The sequence below is a fragment of the Hyperoodon ampullatus genome, assembly GCF_949752795.1.
Source record: "Hyperoodon ampullatus genome assembly, chromosome: 1".
Lineage (NCBI taxonomy): Eukaryota > Metazoa > Chordata > Mammalia > Artiodactyla > Ziphiidae > Hyperoodon > Hyperoodon ampullatus.
In genome coordinates this window covers 24,152,285-24,177,374 of record NC_136914.1, presented here as the reverse complement: position 1 = coordinate 24,177,374, position 25,090 = coordinate 24,152,285, and the positions used below count along the sequence as shown (strand labels likewise).

Below are 25,090 nucleotides of genomic sequence, written 5' to 3'. Positions count from 1 at the left end.
ATTCTAATGTACAGGCTTAACTTCACCTTGATTAAAATTCTTTCCAGGCCAAATGTGTAGATGCTCTATTTTACTTTGTGACTCAGGTTGTTGGGTGTAGGGGGATGGTGGGATATTTAATTCAGTAAATCAATATTTTCTTGTTGCCCAAAAGGTAATTTTATTTTTGGTGAGATTTGTATAATAATTTGGGGGCAAAAGTGAAGATACTTTGTCTTATAAAATGAGAAAATAAATGTAACCCTCCTCCCTATCTGTGGCTTCTCTCTCTGTAAAAACGTTTTTTCTTCTGTATTTAATACGTGGTGTTTGCCCCTTCTTTCCTTGCTCTTTTAATTTTCAGTTGTGTGTTTTTAGTATTTGGCATTTTAGTTCCTTGTAAACCTGTCATTTAGGTTCTCTTTCTGCTTATTTGCTATTTTCCATCCAGAAGAATCTGTTCTTTTTCAGAGATGCATAACAGTAGGCTCACACTGGCAAAAGAGCTGGAGAACATGAAATACAGATAAATCTTGAGATTTTTCATGCTGTAGGAGAGCAAGGTAAAAAGGACGTGGTCATCAGTAAAGGCAGAGTGCGAAAAATTATGTACTGTGTAAGGAAGACCTCAGAGCCATTTACAGGTTTTGTAAATACTTTCTCTCAGATGGGACTAAAATGGATCTACTTAGAGACTTAACTCATCACCTTCTAAGTGAAAGTTCACACCCAAGCAGGACTGCCACAATTTATTTCTGCTGATTCAGTGCCTTTGAGGACATTCAATTTGGGTTGTATTACTCAGCTTCTCACCACTGTATACTAGTCCAAGAGCAACTGTGTGTCTAAAGAGGGGAAACTTAAGTCCATGTAGCCATGTAATGACGTTGCTTAATGGTAGCAAAAGTCATTTTTTAGATTAAGATTTTGTAGATTTTCATGTTATTTTTAAAAGCCTAATGACTGGCTTTTATTGAAAAGAGTTGCTGTTAAATTGTATTGCTTAGTTTTTCATTTCCTCTCATTTTATTTTTATTACAAATGCACTTATGGGTAAGGAACATGTCAATAATGTACATTAAATTAATTTTTTTTTCTTGAAAGTATTTTATGGTTTGTGTGAAGGTCAAATTTTTAATGACCTACAATTTAACATATACATCTGCATAGAGGGGACAACCTTGATTTGGGCCTCCTCCCTGAGGTTGGTGGAATAATTGAGAAGGAGGTAAGATCATCCAGTTAATGATAGCGCGGTAGTGTCTTCACTTGAGACCACCAATCCAGGAATAGAAAGTAAAAGTCAACTATTAAAATTCAAAATAACCACTTCATTTCCTGTCTGGGCAACACTGGGTTACTTGGGCATACTTCTATCCAGCCTAACACTCACTTTAGTTTTCCCTATGATTGTAAAGTCTAATACATTCTGTGGTAAGAAACTTCAGGGAAGTATCAGACAATTAGGTGAACTATGTCGTGGACACTTCGGTCAAGTCTCAGTGGTAAGTGATCTGTAAATGAGAGTGTAATTCCTTCTTAAGAGCTTCCTGATCTCTCTTGCTTATGAATTGTGGCAGGTATCTTTCTGATTCCTATTTGCTGTGTTCTGTTACATGCATGTATTACAAAGATGTATAATATACTTCTGATTATGTTAAATTGAAATGTGTGGATTTGGAAAACTCTTACTCAAAACATCCTCTTAGAATTTTTCATCCTAATGATATTGTGATTGATGAAGACTGAATGACAATGATTACTCTTAAAATGAGTTAATTTGTCTTAGTTCAAATGACAGATGTTCCCAGTAGGTGTTGACGGATGTGACACTAGGGCCTCTTACCAAATATTTATAAGAAGGTTTAAGAAGCATCAATTAAAATGTTCTGTTTACCATTTGAGATCATGACAACAGTTAGAATATGCATGGAAAATTGAAGCAGGCAGTAATATGCTATGTAGCTAAGTGGTAAATATTATTAAAAGGCTCATTGCTATACAGGAAGGCCAGATTTGAACACTACATGCCATATAAAATATAAATTAAGAAGAAGTGATTAAGATATAAATTACCTTCCTAAAGGAAATAGAGATGAACAGCACGTAAATTGCTTGTATTTTTGTGAAATATTTGAAAATAGGTATTAATTGTACAAAAAACCTCAGTTACATTAATTTTTTGGTATATTTATGGTATATTTATTTTTAATTTATTTTTTATGGTATATTTATATATTTTTGGTATATTTATTTACCATGCATGTAAATTGAGGGGGCTGATCATAATAGATAATAACAAGATTGTTTAAAAAGGGAGATTAGTGGAATGCTGTGTGAAATGTCATTATATAACTGATATTCCTTTCTGATTGTAAGTGAACTTCCTGCCTCTAATGGGATCTTATAACTCATAGAAAAACCTCAATGAAATTTCACTGGCTATGACACATAGATAAATCATATTTCTTTTAAGGAATTTCTGTTCTCCTAAATACAGTGCTTTTACTGTTAAATGTGGATAAAATCAGGTTACTATCAGTTTTCTTAAAAGATTGTATAACTTTGTTATTTTAAATAGTATATTTTCCAAAGTACGGTTTTTGTTAAGTTATTAAAGATTCATCTGTGTGTGCATGTGTACCTGTGTATGTATGTATGCATGTGTTTGTACACACTAATTTTGAGTGGCAAGCTGTCTTTATTTTCACCTTAGCTCAAAAATACTCGACCATCCATATTCTGGATATTTTATATCACAAGTCTAAATACACATGATGTGAGACTTTATATCATGGATAAAGAAAACTATTACGGTTAGATATCTAAGTCAGGATCAAGCATTTAATTTCAGAAATTACACTTAATATGGCAAGCTAAGGTGAGAGACAGTGGTTATTGGAGCTTTTGGATTATGGGTGTTGTTGGAAGTTAACAGAGATTCCAGAACCATTGATGCAATGGAAATAAAGTGCAAGCGTGTAATGATCAGGAATCATTTTTACATAATTGGCAGAGCTCAGATCTCCTCAAAGTGATGAACAAAGTAAGTAGAGATTATGTTACCATGCTTCAGCTGGAATTCTGAAGAAAGATTAATATCGGTGCACTTGAACATTTTAAATAAATAGTTTTGTATTCTTGTAAGACAGATATTGAAAATGCTCCTTAAACTTAATCTGAGAGAAACTGAACATTTCTGATAATTTCTAGAAGCATTCTTTAGAAATATGCCCCCAAAACATTAGAGATGTATTCATCCCTTTACGAGAAAAATCCCGTTTTAGTGTGGAAATTTTTCAGTTAATTATGTTTGACTGTGCCAATGATATTTCTAAAAATTCTAATTTTACCTGGGGGGTTGCAAGTATAAATAAATAGATTCTGATAGACACATAGGAAGAAGTGGACATTTCAGATCATTAAAATAACTGATTTTTGAATGTGTAATTCTCAAGAAAATCATGGGCATGCCTTACAATCTGCCTGCTTTGTAGTCATCAGAATGCTTCACTAACTTTCTCTGTTGGACTACAGTATCCTCACTTTGCCAAAAATGCATAAATGGGAAATTATAGATGATATGAATTTCTGATACTTAAACATAATTAATCAGATATTTGAAAAAGGTAGATTGAAAATAAAATGTTTAGCTCAATGCTATTTCCCCAAGCTGACTTTATATTTAAATGTATGAATCATTTAAAATAATAATTTGTGATTTGCTGTTTATGTAAAGTATCACTTGAGCATATAATATTCCTAAAGAAAGTGATTATTTTATTCAGATAAATAGTGGATTTTATGCCTTTGCTAGTACAGCTGGATAGACTTTGCATTGTTTATCCCTTGACAGATTACATGTTCCTACTTGAAATTGAAAGTCATTTTAAAATTTGAGCACCAAAAGGGAGAAAACTAAAGAATGTGATCAATGATATTCTGTATTTCAAAATAATTTGTCTCTACCTGGAATAGTAGCACAGGCATTATTACAAGTAGAGCAAAATTAAAAATCACCATTGTTTTCTCTTTCCATTTTTAAATTAATTAGAATTATTAGGCAGATTATTTTGGATCTACGTTATGGCTTAAGTTAAGAAAACTTGCTACTATTTCTCCCACATCCGACAGACCACTGGAGAGAATTGTTTTCTAAAGAGAGAAAAGAAGAAAAATATGTGACTTTTAAAAATACAACTAAAATCGAAGAAAGTATGTTGTTCTTGAAAAGGAGTTAGCAAAATGTGTCGAAGTGCCATTGTTCTCTTAAAATCTAATGTTTTACATAATTTGAAATTATAAAAGATAACAATATTTCTTTTATAGCTTGGTGAAAATCTTCACCAAGAAACAAATCATGATTACCAGTTATCTTTAGTAATTTTTCTGCAAAACTTACTTCCATTTGCATGAAGTCTTTACTGTTTAACATTCAGAATAGACTGACTGTTTCCACTTTTGTTCAAATTTAGCTCTCCCGTTCTTGGTTGATGTAGAGTTTTGTAGAATAAGAGATTCTTTTATAACCTCAGTGATGACACAATTTGGGGGAGAAATATATATCGGCTAATATTGTATTCTTCTTTGAGATATAAAAGCTGAGACAAAAATAACTCTTCTTTCATAACTAGACTTATTCAGTGGTTCAGTGGCTCTAATTTGCCACTAAGATGTATCTGATTTACAATTGGATTCTGAGATCAAGAGACCTTTTAAGGACTCAGTAAAAAATCCTTATTTTTTTTTCCTTTCTCGGAATTGACAGGCAGTAAAAGAACTGAAAAAATCTTTGTGCTTATGAGCCAATATTTAATTGAAAGAATTACAGTTTACAAGGCCATAATAATTATTCCTGTTTCAAAAATGTTCTTAAAGGATAAATGAGTTAATATGTATAAAGCTCTTTGAGCAGTGCCTGACACATAGGAAGCACGCAATAAATGACAACAATTTTTATTACTATTATTATTTTCCATACCATTTGCTCTTCCTTTCATCTTTCCTTCTGTCAGAGACAATTTGAGTGTCATGTTGTTGGGAGATTTTACTGTTTACATGGACTATCCTATAATCAGTGATATCTAAAGTCTAGTCTTAGATTTTACATTCTGAATTGGTTCTCAGATGACAAATTCCTGATAGGACAACAAACAAAATGTACTTGGAATCTGTCATTGAATCTCAAAAATTCTTAATTCCATAGTTCATATTACAGATGAGAGAAAATTTTATTTACCTTTCACTTACAGCATCGTTTACAGAGAGCAGTGCCTAAGCGCTACAGGTTTTATAAGGTATTTTTCACATCCTGTATTTTCTGGGTGATATTTAGATTGGATTTTGAAGATCTCTTCTATGCTTGTATACCATTGAAATTCCAAGGAACTATCCAAAAGAAACCTGTTGGTTAAGCAAAACTAAGCTTATCAGCTCTATACCAGTAAGAAAGAACACATTCTTAGTAGTATTTCAAATAAGAAAATCAAAATCCATAAGAAGTGCACACTATTCAATTTTTTAAATCTTTCTTTTGGAGATGTTTGATTATCTAGATTACAAATTCTTAGAGTATATACATAGCGACAGAACAATTTTTCCTAAGAGAAGCAGGGAAAAAAATAGTGAGGAAAGTAGAGAGGTGAGAAGGAGCCAGCATTGGACAGACATGAAGCCTATCACTGTGGAAGGACAAAAGAAGCCTTAGATATAGGAAACCTATTACACACACACACACACACACAGCCACACAAAAGAGTATTTACAACAGGTTTAGACAATTAATTTGAACCCTAGTGAATTCCATCAAGCATCAGTCTAGCAATCATGTTCCCCAAAATGGACTCTGCAATTTCAGATTGTACGCGATGGAATTATATCAGTTAGAGATATAGGCACATGAGCTAAAATATAAAGCAAACAGGAATTTGACCTAGAGGGTCAAATAACTTGAAAAGACCACACGAAAATTTTTCTTTGGCAACATCCTATCTCAAGAACTTGGCCTAAGACCTGATGAGGGAATTCAACTCTAACTCTGAGCAGAATGAAAATAATTAGAGTCAACAAAGGTAAGACTGAGGAAAATCCTCACAAGGTTTTGAAAGAATACTCAGATAAAGTTTGTCTAAAGGAAATCAGTCTAACAAAACCTAACTCCAAGCAGTCCAACCTCCTGAGTACCTGGAGTTAGAGCCCTTCTTACTGACTCACAATGGAAAGTCATGAAAACAGACAGTCACGTTCTAAGTTACAGATCAGGTATTTTCATCTAGAATAAGAATTTTCAAAGTTGATTAGGTTGTCAAAGGATTACTAAAACCATTCTCATTCCTAGGAGGCAGAAACTCTGCATTTGGGAGGTTGACAAAAAGAACTTAAAGTTTAGACCCAGTGCGGGGTGTATCTCACTGTTGCTCTCCGAGAGACTCCTGAATGGAGGGTTCAGCTGCCTCAGAGGAACATATTTCAAGTAGAGGATCTTAAGTCAGATTGCACAGGGCTTTCGCTGGGACCTCCCTTGTATCTCCACAAGTTTTGACTCTTGGTCTCACAAATGATCACAAAGAAAAACACTTTTCATCCAGGAAAACTGAGTTTGTTAGAACCACTGCAATAAAAAAAGAACACTACATTGACAAAATTTTAGTAGGTCTCTAAATGGAGAGTTCAGGGGAGGATATTTAGAGGGTGTTAAGTTACAGGCAGGATGACTTAAAGGCAAGTTTTGTAATGTAGGTAATAGGTAGAGATTAGGCAGGTTAGGCAGAGTTTATGACACTCTAGCTTTGCATTGATGTGCACAGCAAGTAAAATGGATGGAGATTCTGACCTCAGAGTTCTGAAACAATATATTTTCCTCATTTATGAGTCTTTTTTCAAAAATATTTGTATATAATTAAGGATTTGTAATTTTTAAGTGGATTTTACAAAGAGATGAGGACTAAGAAGGGTTACTGTAGAAAGATTTTGACTTTCTAATCAATAAAAGTTTAGATATCCATTCTTATAAGGCACACATATTATTTTTAGAATCAGTTAAACCCTGGAGATGTTTTCAGCTGAAAAGGCAGGAACAAATTATGATTTTTATTTCACTGCCTTATATTTTTATTTGAAAGTGTAGTGTTAAACTCATAGGGATCTTTTTGGCATTGTTGTTTTTATTTGTGTGTACAACCTATGATGCAGTTATTTTTTGCCCTTTACCTATGTCAATTAATATAAAAGGAAAATACTACTCCGTATGGTTGAATTGATTCAGCCCGTTTTCATCAGAGAAGTATTTGTTCATACATAAATGAGAAGATCTCTTATGATTCCTTTCTTAATTACAAATAAAAGCCAATAGCCACCTCAAAAATATACAGAAGATAAACATTTTTATTATTTTGATACTTATCTATTACTTAGCAAGAGAATTTCTTTTCTGTTTAGATTTATGTTTTCATATAGAACAAATAATCCCCATGTAAATATTCAATTATTGGCTTTGCTGACAAACGTATTAAAATCCTGTAAACCTACAATGAGAACTAACTACTTCTCTGAAGAACTTTCCTGCCCTCCTACTCTCTGCTTAGAAATAGATCCCCAAATCTCTTTCCATTCTTCCATCATCCGTCCAGCTGAGGACAATTGTTTGACATATATCTATTTTCTGTTTATTTCCTGTCCTCACACCCACTTTGAGACAGTTTTTGGGACATCGATGCTCAGTCAGCCCAGTGGAATAGGGACACTCCCGACTAGTTCCATTGCTGTCCTCCAGTTATATCACAGAACCCCGCAGTCCCTTGTCAGTGATCACCACATTGTTACCTAATATGTAATATAAAACTTCTAAATAAGATTACCAGTAAGCGGAAAAATATTGTATTTATTATTATAAATATTATACTGTTGAATTATTATATAAACAATTGTTTTACTTATATTAAAAACGTTAGGATTAGAGAATTTCAGACTCACACAACAGTTGTGTTCAAAATAATAGCTATAAGTAAAATTGCTATTGCATACTGTATTAGTTTGTTAAGGCTGTCATTACAAAGTAGCATAGACTGGGTAACTTTAGCAATAGAAATTTATTTTCTCACAGTTCTGCGTCTAGAAGCCAAGATCAACGTGTCCATAGGTTTGGTTTCTTCTGAAGCTTTTCTCTTTGGCTGGCTTTCAAATAGCTGCCTTCTCATTGTGTCCTCATATGGTCTATCCTTTGGGTGTTCATATCGCCAGTGTGTCTTTGTGTGCCCAGATTTCCTCTTATAAGGACACCAGTCAGTGTGGTTGGGGCCCACCCTGGTGGCCTCATTTTACCTTAATTATCTCTTTAAAGGTCCTATCTACAAATACCATCGCATTCTGAGGTATTGGGGGTTAGGACATCAACATATGAATTTGGGGGGACACAGTTCAGCCTATAAAACACTCTAAAAGTAATACAACTGTACAAATTATTTCCCTCAAAATAGAAGCTTTCTCTTTGCCCTTTACCTATTTACTCAGAAGTGTCTTGTCTCTTCAATAACATTAAAATTTAGTTACATTTAAATTCCCAACAACAAATATAAACAGTAAGTAGAGGAATAAAATAACACATGTAAATAATTTATCTGAAATTCTAATATCCCAAATGCTCTGAAAACTGATATCCCCTCATCAAAGGGAGGCTCAAGCTCACTTGGTGGCCCAAACCTGGCCTGAACTAATATGAACTCATTTATAGTCTTTCTTTTTCCCACTTAGCATGAACATGTACATGTTTTGCTACAGAAATATCAATGTGTTTGTACAGAGTGCTGCTCCAAACCCTGCTGGGAATATTCAAAAGATATGGCATATGCTCTGTATTACTATTTTAAAATCAGGGTAATTCCAAATTACCAGATATATTTGACCTGAAGAATTTTGGATAAGCCATTGTAGATCTGATATAGGATACATTTCACTCTAAAACCCTAAAAAATAGCATCCTTTCTTTGCACAATATTAAAAAAATTTGAATTACCCTTGGTAAGTGCTTTGCGTGTGCTTATTAGTTCTGTAAGCACTTTACATGTAGTCACTCATCATAACAAACTTTTGAAATAGCCACTATTATCATTCTCATTTCAAAGAAGAAAAATCCAGACAAGAAATGGCTTAGATAACTTGCCCAAGTGTTATAAGTGGGTGAAGCCAGGATTGAAACCTAGGGAATATGACTCCAGAGTAAAAATTCAACACTACACTATGATTTATAAGAAGAGAAATTAATAGATTTACTACAACTGGATATTTTGACACTTGGCATTCCTCATGAGAATTATCTAAACTTGCTAAACAATCATATTCTCTGTCTCCCCCTCTCTCCTTGCCTACTTATTTGTTGCATATAGGTATTATCTCATCCAAGACCAAGACCACAACTACTCTTTTGTTTTCGTTAGGAACTATGTGACTACAAAGAATAGAAACCTACTTAAAACTTACATTAAATTGAATAGTGTCAGGTACATCCATTTGCAGGGAATATATCTTGATCTTCTGGAAAATGGATAATAATCAGCTCCTTTTCTCTGTTTCTCTGTTCTCTAATTCTACATCATTCTTCTTTCTGTGTAAATTAGGTAGCTTCTCTACCTTTTTTTTTTTTTCTTAACCTATACTTTGTACCTCATGACTACCACCAAATGATGGGCTCAGCTATCTACTCTATAGCTGGACAGTCACTTCTAATTATAGACAGTGTGGTCTAATTTCCCCTAGCTCATCCACACGGTTCAATCAAATAAATATACTTTAGCAACAGGAACTAGGATTAGAAAAATGATTTTTTTCTTTCTCTTTTTTTCTCTTTTCTTTCCTTTTATGATATTCAAATGATAAAAGCACCATTTAACTCATCTTTGGATTTTACCACTTTTACTGTGGTAGAAGAGTCTCATGATCTGAATGTTCTCTTTAAGATAATTGTGGTTAGGGAAGATATACTGGTAGTAACTCATCTGGAATGAAGCTTGGGGTACCATTTTCATTTTCTTTTATTATTTTTATATCAAGAGGGGATGAGTTAGGAAAATACAAAATTTACCTGAAACATGTAGTTTGTGCAATTTTCCCAGGCTCAGACTTCTTAACCAGGTCCTGATCATCATCTCAAAGTTAGCTCCTCAATCACCCCTATCTAAATCTATTACATCTTGGGGGGGGGATTAGCTTTCACTGTTTAAAAATAACATATCCTATGAAGAAAGATAAATGTTGACAATATGGTAAATTAAAACAGTTCTCTATCTGGATTTATTTATCCAATGTATTTCTAATCCATTGTATTTATTAAACCAAATCATTGCCGGTACGTGAATCCTGAACATTAGCGTGACCTGTACTTCTCTTTTGTGTACTAAAGGGAGTGGGATCAGACAATATTCCACATGGGAAAATTCACAGTGCACTTGCTTGACCATTTCTGTATGGTTTAGGGGTAGACAATAACAAATAGGACCTAGAGGAATATCTTCTAAAACAGTTGAGAGAAAATATAAGGGTTATTTGAACTTGTATTTATAAATACTCAAAAATGTTAAATTCAAAATGAGTAAGTTAATGATATTTAGCAATTTTAACTCATCCACCTATTTATAACTGATACCATTGTCAAACCAGATCATGAGTATTGTCCTACACTTAGATATGTTAAAGTTAATTAAAATATAGATTTACTTAATATTCTAGAAGTCTGGAGTTTTAGAAATTAAACACAGTTGTTGAAACATGTGGAATCAAAAACTGGAAAAATGGTTCTTTGTACCTTTCTTGCTTCCAATTATAGCCTATCAAAGACGTGATGTTGCTTTCTCCTCTAACAAGTTACCTTTGATAATATATTAGCTCTGGTTTACTTTCTGGAAGTAAAGGTCACAAAGAATATTGAGAGTAAGTAGTACCTAGTACAAAAATGTCAAAAGTGTACAGAGGTCAAAAGCACCAGGGGAAAAAAATGATCTTCCAATTTTGCCTTGAAAAAGATTTTACTCATCTTAATGAGTAACTTTCGATGGATAAAAGAGGTGATAGCCATCAGTTCCAGAATTGGCAACAAGAAAGTGAACATGAAAAGCATATTTAAGAAGCTAGCAAGTGAAAGTAATTCAAAAGAACAATGAGGTGCTGCCTGGAGAACATAGTAACTTCAGTATTAATTTCTTGAGAATGGAGTAATTTATAGATGTTTTTGTGTAGCACTCAGACAATTGGAGGTCAAAGAAAACTGCAAATGATTTAGGTATTACTGGAGCCATTGACTTCAATAGGATCATAGAAAAATTTGTAAGAGTTTTATATGTTTTGCAGATGGAGACATCTGTGGCACAAAAATTCATTAAATTTTCCCTAAATAGGAAATGACTGTATAATAAGAGGCAGTGCGGCATAGTGGGATTTTTAGAGGGCGCATATTTTGGAGCTTTTATTACCAGTTCTGCTCTTTGCTCAGCAACGTGATGTTGAGCAGGTTGCATAACCTATGTCACTGAGGTACATAATTTGTACCTCAATTTCTTCATTTAAAAATTTAAATCCATAGTTGTACCTTACCCCATAGGATTGTTATGAATAGAGAAAATGAGATTGTATATCAAAAATAGTGATCTCAATGTAAGGTACCAATAAAAATACCCCATATGGAAGTTTTAAATGCTTTTACTGTTTATTGTTACTGTTACCTTGAATTAATAAAAGACAGTAGACATCCTAGTGTCTAGACAGTAGACATCTGGGTGTAAAGCCACTTACTCAGCACCACATCTCAGATTGAATATTGCCTATTGAAGGAAAAATTCCCCAGGAATTCCTACTTGCAAAAATAGTACTTGATGCTTGGTTCTACTATGTTATTATGTTTATCATATTGTATTGTGAGTCTCTTTGTTTGTCTCCACCATTCTGTCACTTAGACTGAGTTCCTAGAGAACAGAGTCTTACTCTGTTTCCATCCATAAAACTTGGTATAGTTCCTGATATAAAGTAAGCACCCAACAAATGTTTGTTGTGTTAAATCTTGTTCCTTTTTAGAATCAGCAAGAGTTGGGTTTAGAACACCTATGCTAGTCTAGATCATTTGTTCCTTTTGCCTTTCACATATTTAATTAATTAATATATTTTGGCTTCACTTATAATTAAATATTAAAGTTAATAAGCATATTTAATTTTTTTCTTTGGCCTACTTAAAGAGATAGATTCTGGTCATGGTTGTTACATTTTAGGTGAATTTGAGATATACAAATTTAAAATGGTGAGAAAAAATATTTATAAAGCTCTAATTGTGGGGAAATTTTTAATATAGTTGAATTTTTAAAAATTTGTCAAGTTTCATAATTTCAAATCTGATGATCCAAGTGAATTTTTAACTTGTATGATGGGGCTAATTCAACTGTTTGAATTACCCATTATTCTTTGTCAGGGTTAAATTATGCAAGGTTTTCAGGCACTCGTCATGTTCATCTCATACGATCACCCTGAACTGTGATTCCCTTTTGGACAGATAAGGCTGATTCAGGTGCAGAGGGGATCAGCTGATTGCCCAAAGTTAATCAATGTATGTAAATTGAGTACAGAGATTTTGAAAATGATATAGTTAAATGGTATTTAAACTCATCTGTGATAATTAAGGAAAGATGTTCTTTAGAATGACACATGAAGTGATATATGAATTTGAGGACCAAGAGACTGAGCATTAGCATATAGAAAATATTAGTCATGGGGCGATAAAATTAATTGACAGACCAGGTTTTTTTTTTTTTTTTAGTATCTACAAACATGATAAGAGATGAAAAAATAAGAGAATTTGCATTTTAAAAATAAAATAGAGATTATATATATTTTAGGAGGCCATAAATTGAATAGCTCTTCTTTTCAACCTGACAACACTTAAAGTATAGAGTTAATATCCTAAATTCGTAAGGTAGTCTATAATAAAAAACAAAACAAAAAACCAAAAACATTAAACCAACTGGGCTCTTTTCCCAGAAAATCACTGAAGCAAGAAATACTTGTATCAGGAGAGAGGAAAAAAGAAAGAGAGAAAGAAGAAAATAAAACAAAAAATGGAAAGAAACCTAGCTGGCCAAATTTAATGAGAGAAGTGGAAAAGTTGTTCATTTTATAGACGGTCAAATAAAATTTCCCCTCCGACCTAGGAAAGACTACACTCAAAGCTTAAAGCAGAGTTTTCAGTTATGGGAGGAAGATTCAAATACAACTTATTTCATGAAAACTGTGGGGAACTTTATAGCTTTGCTTTTATACCTTAAATTTAGGTTAAGTGTATTTTTAAAAGTTATGTTCTGGTTAGTTGAGATATTCCTATTACCAACCTATTTCCAAAGTTGTTTTGTTGTCTATGTTTAGAACTTACTAAGGGACTGCTCTGAACAAATTAAGGGTGACTCCAGTTCTTATTTAGGGCTTACTAATTAAGTTATGGTGTCCCCTAAGGTCCTGACCCTGTCTCTTCGCCCTTCCTCTTTTGACACATTTTTTTCCTAGGTAATCTTATCCACCCTGGTGGCTGTAACGTTGGCTACCTGCTGATGTTCCTAAGTCTCCATCTCCATCCAGATCTCTTTCCAGACCTATGTCTATTCACTTATCAGACATTTCTATTAAATATTATTTAAATTTTAAAGATATGTAGAAAGACAATTCATAATCTTCATGTTCCCTCCCCCAAACACCAATTTCTTCTCTGTTTTTTTAAATTTCTTTTAATGACATTACTTCTTAACAGTCCATTCCAGAAAACACGGAATCAACCTCATTTCTTCCTGCTCCTGTATGTTCCCACTCATCATAGTCATTACAGTCTCCACTCTACTTCAGATGTCTCAGTTACGTTTCCTCCTGTCTATCCCTTTTCCACTGAATGAATTTGGATCTTCATTACCTCTGAAGGGTAAAATTATAACCTTTTAATGGGTTCTCCAGCTTCTCTTCCTTCCCATCTCCAATCTACCCTCCACACTGTTGCCCGAGTATAATTATGAGCCTTCGTCACTAAAGGTGTTACTATCTTCCTGTCACACAAAGAGAAGGGCTAAACTCCTTAGCACATCAACCAAAACTTTAGCAAATAGGTCTTATTAACTTATTACCATTTTAGAAATCTCTAAATATCCCCATTTCTCCTTCAGCTAAACTATACTGGGAGAATTTTATTTACTCGTTAAGACCCAGGCCAAATGGCGTATCCTTTGGCAGAGTGAGTTGCCCATTCTGTAGCATATTTGTACTTTTTCTTACTGCTATTGTAGACATAATTACATTTTTTATAGTAATTAGCTAACGTGTCTGGTGGGCTACAACCACAGCTTCTCTAGGGTAGGTATTGTGTTTTTTTACATCTTTGCAATCCTCAGAACTTGATTTAAGAGCCTAGAACACGGGAGGTATTTAATAAATGTTTGCTGATGGAATGAATGCGTGACTTGGGAAGCTCTGTGAGTTTCTAAGGTGGCCTTTTGAGGTTTGCAGGAATTACCACTAGATGTCACTAGCACATTTCCAATAGCAATACCTGAGGCAGGGAGAACTAACCTTTACTGAGCACCTACTGTGTTCCAGGCCCTTTTTAATAATTCTGTGAAGTAGGTATTATTATCAGAAATCTACCTTGGAAGCAGATGCTTGGAATGATTAATAGGTCATACAGCTAGTATGGTGTAAAGGTAGGATTAAAATCTACAAGTGTCTGCTATCAAAACCTATGGTTTTCCAGAGTGGCAGCCACATTCTGTTTCTTTTCTGACAATTGAGCCTCTGGCCTCCACATGATAAATAGCATATGCCACCTTTTCTAACAAATTAAATCTTTACTGACAAAATAAGCTGTTATTGGGTTAGGCACTCTTATTTAAGACCTTTCGAGTTACAAATCAGTGACTTTGCTTCTCTAATAAGCTTTTCCTGAATAGTTTGAAAACAAACTACCATTCAAAGAAAGATTTTAATTAAACATGAGAATGTAAGTTTTGAACAAGAGCAGTTAGATTTCTATATTATTACTAGTTTTTTGTTTTTGTTTTTTTCAATTAGCATTTGAAAATGGAGGTCTACTGTTTATAAGGTGATAGATTTAGTAATTAGGGCTGAATACATGAATAAAATACAGTCCCTACCTTCAACAGCTTGTAAAACTATGATATCTCCTTGATACAAGTCAGGAACATCATGATATTTTTACTGTGGAGGGTATTTAATCTGAGACTCTGAAGTTTAAATAGCATTTAGAGATACTAATCCGTTTGATAACGTGACCATCTATTCTTGGACCTTAAATACTTAGCAGCACATACCTGAGCATGGTGAAAGTGCACTAGTTCCTGCCTACTCACTCAAGATGTCATGTTTTACTTTTAGACCCAACTCTGCCTATACAGAGTCCCAAGCAAGACCCAGAACTTGAGGAGATACACATTTGTAGAAGTTCCAATCAGAGAACAGTTATAAGAAAGTATGATGAGATGGTGCTTAGACTTGAATGCTTGACTTGCACTTGCATGGGCCCAATTATCATATTTTCCAGCCCTGAGCACATGGTGGTGCCAAGGCACTCAGCCATTATACAAATGAAAGAGAGATGAGAGAGAGGGAGGTGGCTCATGCCTACCCATAAATTTTACAGCTTCTCTTTAGTTTAGTCAACTTCTGTATCATATCAGACTCTCTAAACTTTCTGCCAAATTCAGTAGTGGTTGTTCACGTTTTTGCTTTTGCTATTGTTAATTATTTAAAGACGTCAAACCAACAACTAATTTTAAGTTGTACATTTATATACAACATTATAAAGTTCTCCACAGATTTTTTAAAGATAAGGAATTAATGTAGTCTTGGAAACAGTTTGTCTCCCTCACTTAATGTTTTATGTGTAGTGAGCTTGAATTTTATGTGAAATTGAATTATGTGATTTGAAAGTTGTCAATATAAAAGGATAATACATCTTCAACTTATTCCAAAAATTAGAAATAATGTCAAACCCCTATATTAAAAATGCATAAAGAAAAGCATAATGTCAAAGTTAAAGGGCCAACTGAATAGTAAATTGTGTTTATGTTATTTGTACAGAAAGATATCTCTTTAGAAAAGAAACAAAAATACCCATCAACCTTGATCAATATTTGCATTGAATTAAGAGAGTTTTAAATTATGTGAGGTTATTAGCAACATGTTTCTCAAATAAAATGTGCCCAGTTGGTTCTCCTTTCTTATCAGAAAACAGCAACAGCTTATGTTTTTTTTAATTGTTTTTTTTGTTGTTGTTGTTGTTTTTGCGGTACGCGGGCCTCTCACTGCTGTGGCCTCTCCCGTTGCGGAGCACAGGCTCCAGACACGCAGACTCAGCGGCCATGGCTCACGGGCCCAGCTGCTCCGCGGCATGTGGGATCTTCCCGGACCGGGTCATGAACCCGTGTCCCCTGCATCGGCAGAAGGACTCTCAACCACTGTGCCACCAGGGAAGCCCAGCTTATGTTTTTTAAAAACTGATATATCTAGAGAAATCCTCGGTGTATACACATCTTCCATCTTTTACTTTCTACTTTTGCCTGGCATAGTGTACACACTCAAAACATTTATTTATTGAGATGTTGAATCCATAAATAAACAAATGGTTGGGTTAATCAAGAAAGTTAGAGGAAGATTTGGAGGATCATTCAGTGGCTTCCTTCTCTTGCTCCCTTGCCATCCCTGCTATTTTGCACTGAAAACAACAACAAAAAAATCACTATGGAAGCTCTAGGAATCCCTAGTATATAGATTGTACACACTGAGAGACAAGACAGCTTAGTGATGCAAATGACCTGGAGAAAATCCCAGCTGTATCACTTACTAGCTCTTGTAAAAAAAAGAAAACAATAGCAAAGCATTAGAAATTGTGCTTCAGTTTTCACATCCTTAAAATGGGAGGTAATAACAATATCTACCTCATGGGGTTATTGTGGAGATTAAGTGAGCTTGAATATGCAAAGCCATTTGAACAGTATATGTCATTAATGTTTTAAAGGTGTTTGTTGTTGTAGTTAAAGAAAAGTGCAGAATCGGAAAGGTTAGGGACAAACTATCCAATAGATTTCCTGTTTTTTTTTTTTTTTCTCAAGTGATAAGCAAAACACAGGGGTCCTTTTTTATTACAATTAACTAGATTCACTGAGTCGGAAGCTTTGGAAGTTTAGTTTTGTTTTGTTTTTAATAATTCCAAGAGAAAAAATATGAGTTAAAAATGATTTTACCTAACCATAAATGAGAGTTAGATTAGTGGTTTTTAATAGTTTATTATATTTATTAAGCTAGTTTAATATAGTCAAGTTTCTATGTTTCTTTGCTCTAAAGAAAAAATGAGTAAAAACTCTATTTGTGAGTCTGTCAATGAATCATACCTAAAGAAACCTAAGCATTCAGGTCATGAGCCATAAAAAGGTACCACCTGATGGCAGAATGTTCTGATTGCAGATAAAAAGCTAAACAAAAACAAGCAGCTTTTAGTGCTAAGCTGACAAACTGAAACAATAAAGTAGTACCGTGCATTCCTACGACATCCATTTATTTACGTAAATCTTGGTTTCCTATAAATGAGCCTTGAGGCTTAGAAGGACTAGAAAACAGTTGGAGATTGTGAATACAACCCCTGAAGGTGAGTTTCCAGAGGTGGGTTTGAATCCTGACTTCACCTCTTAGCTGTTGAACTGACTTTAAGCAAGATAGTCAATTTATTCATGGCTCAGACTCCTTGCTTAGTACCTACCTCGGAGTTATTGTGAACTAAATAGCTTGTTTTTATAAGGTTCTTAGAATAGTATCTAATGCAGAGTAACTGCCATATAAAGTGCTTATTAAGTAGATAGAAGTGCTATATTGCATATTCATTTCAGTGGAGTTTATGAGACCAAAACTGTCTTTTAAAGATATATTAGTGGTTTCTCAGGTGTTTCATACAGGGTTACAAAGTCCAAGTTCTGAAAGGTACTTCGCTTTTGTAACCTTGTATTGTAAGAAGGAATTTTATGTAGTGCCAGTCAACCAACACCATAAGGTAGAAAAAAAATTACTAAGGTAGAAAAAAAAAATTACTGAGAGCATCAGTTTTTTGTGGTGTAACCACACTTAAAAAATCCTGGCTTTGGGGCTTCCCTGGTGGCGCAGTGGTTGAGAGTCCGCCTGCCAATGCAGGGGACATGGGTTCGTGCCCCGGTCTGGGAAGATCCCACATGCCGCGGAGAGGCTGGGCCCGTGAGCCATGGCTGCTGAGCCTGCACGTCCGGAGCCTGTGCTCCACAACGGGAGACGCCACAACAGTGAGAGGCCCTCGTACTGCAAAAAAAAAAAAAAAAAAAAAATCCTGGCTTTGCTACTCATCACTTACATGGCCTTTGAAAAGTTATTTATTTTCTTAAAACCCATTTTCTTATTTTAGTTCAATAGTAAGGAAAGAAAAAAATATTATATGTAATTTGTATCATACTTATTTACTTTCTAGCAAAATTCAATGGCTCATTCTCTATCACCCAAGTGATTAAGACTTGCCATCTTTGATATATCAAAATACACACCCAAAATCTGTTATAAGTCATTTTATATTCATATGGTTCTAAATTTTATTGTATATTAGATAGCAAACCATTTACATTATGTATGTCCAACAAATATTTGACTTTCTTGTTGATATATCTGAGACTGAATATTTTCTTACAGTCATTAATACTATGCTAAGGAAAGATGCATGTAATTGTATGTATGGGTACTCCAAAAATAAAAGTACAAATTTTAGAAAATTCTAATGAACATTATATCTTTTTTTCTTCTCCATTGTGGTTATCTGTTTATGGAAGAAGAACCAACTGTAGTTATAGAGATTAATCTTCAACTTTCTTCTAGACTGGATAACTTCATAGGAAGCTAAAGCACTGAATGGAAAATAAACTTTTATGGATAAACACCTTTTTATATTTCCCCAAAGAAAGCCTTCTGTTTATATGAACAAAGGCTTCATTCATAATTATACTCCAGCACTCTTTCTGTTTTGCGTAATACCTAACTTGCAACGTTCTCGTTGATATAGGTGTTAGACTATGTCGTTTTGAAGATGAGTATTATGATCAACTCTTTCCAATAGTTTTTTGTAGAACAGGTTTTCTGTAGTGAAATTTAGACAAATTGTTCAAATTTCGAAGCCTTGATAATATAGCCTCATTCCATTTACAGGCAGTCTAGGTAAGGAAAATATGCTCTAGGATTCTCAGTGAATGTGCCAGTCAGTGTTTAAAAGATAACTTAAATTTCCTTCTTTAACGGAGTTGGGAAAAGTGAGCTTTTGAAGTTGCAGTTATTTTTTTGTTTGTTTTTTTGCGGTACGCGGGCCTCTCGCCGTTGTGGCCTCTCCCGTTGCGGAGCACAGGCTCCGGACGTTCAGGCTCAGTGGCCATGGCTCACGGGCCCAGCTGCTCTGTGGCATGTGGGATCTTCCCAGACCAGGGCACGAACCCGTGTCCCCTGCATCAGCAGACAGACTCTCAACCACTGCGCCACCAGGCCCGCCACCAAGCCCGCCATCTGCAGTTTTGATATTCATGTATGAAAGGGGGCAGATGTTCTTTTCTTCTAAATCATTCCCATAATACATTTTCTCTGTATTCAGAGATGAATATGCTTACTGTCAAGCCTTGGCAGAAGGTTTCAGGAAAACATTGATTAAACTCCATTGGTGAACAAAGGAGAGAAGAAGATTAGCCATTTAAAATGTAATGTTCTTTCAACATTTTATTAGCCTCTCTCCTCTTACACATTTTCTTTGATTCATAGTATTAAGCCTAAAATGAACTATCATTTTTAATGTATTTTCACACAATTTATTTTATATATATATAATATATATGTGGTCAGTATCAAATCCCTGAGAACATTGCTAGACCACCTTTTTAACATTAACCTTCACTCATATTTATAGAATTTCTGTAGCTTCTAAATATATCTCAGAGATGTTAAAAAGAGGATAAAAAATAGTTAATTAACAGATTCAGATTATGTTTTCTATAATCAAAATAAATGATTGGGTAAATTCGTGAAATCAGTATTTCAAACCAGAGGTAACTCTAGATGCTGGCTAACAAGTATTTTGTACAGGTTATATATGTATAAATAGAAAAAAATCAACAAATGTATGAATATTTATTATTACACAGTAGATTAATAGAACTAAGTTTATAGAGGTACATGGATAAATAAAATAATTGGTATATGGTAGGTAAGTAGACAGATAAATAGCTGTATCTATACATAAGTTATAGTACGTAATTTATGTTTATAGATATGTGTGAGTATAGCACGTTTTTAAAAAAGGATTCCTAGTTAGTAAATTATGAGAAAAATTAGGAGGATATATCAGGGACTGGGAAGTTTAGAAAAGTGGAGAATTTCAAACATCATGGTATTTTATAAATTGTCTAGTTTCACCTTCATACTTTCAAAATATACTGACTTGTGCAACTGAATTTACATGATGACTAAAATAGTTTAAGCTTTGTTTAAATATAACAGATATTACTTATAAGATATTCATCCAAATGGGGGGAGGTATTTACATTTTTAATAACAATTTACATGATAATTTGCATATAGTATTCAAGGATCAATGACTATACCAGTGTTAATCCTTTAATTCAGTATTTATTAAATTCTTGCTATTATCAAAGAACTCAGAGTTAAATAAATTTTTGAACATGATTCTTGACCACAACAAAGTCCAGTTGGAACAAAATTTGTGTATTGTTTATGGAAGTAATTGCATGAGACATAGGCTTCAAAGAGAGAGTTTCACTATGTAATTGTATCAACATGGTAATGACAAAAACTGAAAGACAGTGAGGACAGAGTGAATATGAAGGATGATTTGACCCATCTTAGGTACTAATTCAGTGTTACCTGAAAGGAAGAAACAAAGATGATTGCAAAGTTTTAAGTGTGATAGGGCTAATCATGTGACAAATAAAAGGAACTCAGAGGAAAGCTAAAATGTGGGTGATAGTTTAGTTTTAAACATTTTTAAAAGATAGAGTGAGTACTTGTGAAAATTCTCACTGTTTAGTTCATGAGAGGAATCTGTCAGAAGATAGAACAATTCTGGGAAGGCGTCTTCAAACAGGAGGTAGTTGAATCCTGGAGAGAAATTGAGATCTTCAGTGTGTAAGAAAAATAACCAGATCAAAAATAACCAGGATACTGGGCTTCCCTGGTGGCACAGTGGTTGAGAGACCACCTGCCGATGCAGGGGACATGGGTTCGTGCCCCGGTCCGGGAAGATCCCACATGCCACGGAGTGGCTGGGCCCATGAGCCATGGCTGCTGAGCCTGCGCGTCTGGAGCCTGTGCTCCGCAACGGGAGAGGCCACAGCAGTGAGAGGCCCGTGTACTGCAAAAAAAATAAAATAATTACAAAAAATAAATAACCAGGATACCTGACTGTATTTACATGTCCAGTATGATAAGGGGGAGGAACCTGAGATGAAGATAGAAAAATAATCAGAAACAAACAAAATAAAATCAAGATGGTGTCAGTAATCAAGAGGAAGTTTTCAGGAGGAAAGAATGAAACCTCAGAAACATCTGTTCTCTTTTCTGTATTCTAAATAGATAAATCTCTCTCTCTCTCACTCTCTCCCCCCTCCCCCTCCCCTTCCCTCCAACCCAAGCCCACCCCCTGCCTCTCTCCTATTCTGATTTGGAAAAGGGTCATAAAAAAAATGGGTGTTTAAAGTGTTTTCATGTTTTAATTTGCATATTTGGGCTTTCTTAACTAAGTTCTGCATCTTTTGTCCTCAGGTGAGGACTTTAAATACTTTCTCCCAGGGAGGCGTAAGAGGGAGGAGATGTGGGGATATATGTATACGTATAGCTGATTCACTTTGTTATAAAGCAGAAACTAACACACCATCGTAAAGCAGTTATACTCCAATAAAGATGTTAAAATAAATAAATAAATAAATAAATATTTGTCCCTCCTACTCCCCATTGGAGATTTATGTTATATTATCAAGCTCAGTCATACAAATGATCTCTTGTAACCTTATTCCTACTATTACCAATTTGATGATTAGATTCATGATTGCAAAATAATAATGAAAAATGACTTGTTTCTGTTCCTAGGTCATATTCTTGAATATTAATCGTTCTACTAATATAGATCAAAAGATTTTTCAAAGCTCTGACACTTCCAACACAGTTTAGCATTAAGAATCTATCTGCTCTGTCAACCTGAAGAAGCTGTTAGCTAAGAGGAAATGCTGCATATTTTCTCCCTGTTATAGTAGAAGAATATGACTGTTAATTAGTTTTACCATTTTAAAGACAGGTGACACTATATATAAATAAATTAAAAATATTTCACTTGGGCTCTGTGCTGTGTCTCCATCAATTGAATGAAAATATCTTTCCCAGGTTTTCAGAATATACATTATTAATTTTAGCATCTAATCATAAATAGGGATTTTTGAGTGAAAATACACTTACTTTTTAAACTTTTATATGATTTATACCAAGAAATATTGTTTAAAAATACAACCCTTTACTTTGAAAAAGAAAATACTTTTCAAAAAATAATTCATGCTAGCAATACAATTGCTCTCAATCATTGAGAAAATTTTGGTTATAGTGTCTATTTATCACGGATACATTGACTACCTTCTTTCCCAAAACAATCACTCAAGTTAGACATTTTAAAATTTTTATTTTAATGTTCTTTCTGGGCACAAGAAAGTTCCTTCAAAGAAGAAAAACTATATGCAGTTCATTTCTAGGTCACAAACCTTGCATCTAGAGCAGTTCAAAAAGTTAATGAATAACCAAACATTCTTTTTTCCATTTTGCACTTTAAAGGATAACACAACCCACAAGTATTTTATTTTTTAAAATAGGATAGAACATAGACTTTTAGAATAGAATGTAGACTTATTACATATACTGTTTCTATATTTTACTTGCTAGAAGCAGCTGTATTTGAAATTTGAAATGTTCCCAAACTTACTTTTAGTTAAAACTAAAATACATTTACAATTGTTTTTGCTTAATATATATTTAAAGCTATATTAAAGAGAAAATATAGCTTTACTGTATTTTACTCTTTACTTTTATTCCTAGCTTTTTATAATCTTGATGTATTCCTGTTTTTTTTTTTCTCACTCATTTAAATATGGATTATCCTTTCTACTCAAAACTATTGGAGAGCCTTATTTGGAAATTAATTTAAGACTACCCCCCTAAAATAATTTCTAGTGAATTTATTCTGACATCCACAAATAGCTAATTTCTAATTTCATCATATGTATAACTGATTCACTTTGCTGTACACCTGAAACTAACACAACATTGTAAATCAACTATAGTCCAATAAAATTTTTTTTAAAAGTCAACATACAGAAAAGAGATGATTCATTATATATGATACTTATCACTCCAGTCCATTTTACATGTGAAAGATTATTTTAGGCAAAAGATTCTAACTTATTTCAGAGAGAATGAAGAAGAAAATACTTGTGTGGTTTGTTTCTCCCAAAAAGTTACTTAAGAATTTTGAAATTATTTTTTAACATTTATAAATATATCCCACTTTGTTACTTGGAATGAAATTTGGATTCCGAGGAACTAATTCTATTTCAGGAATATGTGCATGTCTTTAAAAAGTTACTATAACAAATGAGACCTGATTGGTTATGGTTTGGATAAAAAAGTCAATAGTAAATACTAATGGACCACTTGATACTATCACTAAGTCTTAACCTGAGCTCTATTAACTTTGCAGACTCGTAGATATGAAAGTAATTATTAACCAAACTTAAGATAGTTTACTACTGACTCTCATTTTTTGAGCTTAATGATCAACACTTCCATGAAGGTATATAATTCGTTACTAATGTATAACATATTTCAGCAACTTGACAGTTTTTTTTCTGACTTTTCCACATATTTTGGTGCCTCAGTAATGTACAACTTGAAAAACCGTATGCAAATATCAAACATGTTTTCTATTAGTTAAACATGATTCTCAAAAGATTCCTGTTTTTGAAATGATGCAAACAACCAAAACTAGGAGAAACTCTATCAAATATAATCTGAGGCAAGTGATAACCACAGCCTATCATTATAAATATGGATCTTATTCCTTTGGGAGAGTTTTTTGCTTTCTTATTCCAAAGAGATAACAGTACATTTAACTAATTACCAAGAAGGTCAAAGGCAAATAATATTTTTCTGAGTCCCTGCCCCTGACTTAGCATGTTAGGAAACAGCATTTATATTAAAAAAAAAAAAAAAAAAAGATGAGAATCTGACACAATATCCTTCCCTCCTGAAAGCACACAGTCACTAAATAGGCTGTAGGACAGCAAGTCTTACCTTGAAGGAAGGCGGTAATGTTGATTGACATCTTAGAATGAACAATTTTAAGTTATGCATCAAGGCTATTTCATTACTTCAAATGACTTTATCTAAATCTGAGCAGAAAATTCATGGGACCTGGCCAAATTCTTATACAAGTCAGATTTCTACTCTATTGAATAAATATTGGAAGAACAGTAGGATAAAATTATAGCTGGACCTTTATTGTGCTACGATCATGCTTGTTCAATGGTATCTTTTTATGAAAACCAAGTATATTTCATTTTAGCTCTTTTACTATATCTGTTCCAATGAACATACCCATGAATTTTATGAACAAATTGATTTTCCTTCAAAGAGCATAGTTTTCATTAAGTATTTCACATTTTGTCTCATTACTCACTTTGGAGTTTGATTAGTTAGATTCATTACAACACTGCAACATAAAAACATTTTTCATTAAAGGAATTGCTTGTGATAAAAAATACAAAAGAATCAGTAAATTATTTATCAGAATACTTTAATTCTTTGTTGTAATCTAAATGCTTTTATAGGAATCAGAATTTTGACATAGTATAGTCAAATATAGTCGTTTAACTATAGTATAGTTAAACGTTTAACTAATGTAGGAAGTTATTTAATATAAAATGAGATAATCACCTTTGTATTTAATTAAGTAATTATGACATTTAAATGTCCCATGTTATAACAA

At 33.7% G+C, this 25,090-nt stretch overlaps 1 protein-coding gene across 1 annotated transcript in view; it reads left to right on the top strand.

Annotated features, from left to right (window-relative positions):
- CCSER1 (coiled-coil serine rich protein 1) overlaps positions 1–25,090 on the top strand; it is a gene marked incomplete at both ends in the record, with an annotated part of 1,070,022 nt that overhangs the window by 680,778 nt on the left and 364,154 nt on the right. The gene's annotated exons all lie outside the window — the stretch shown is intronic.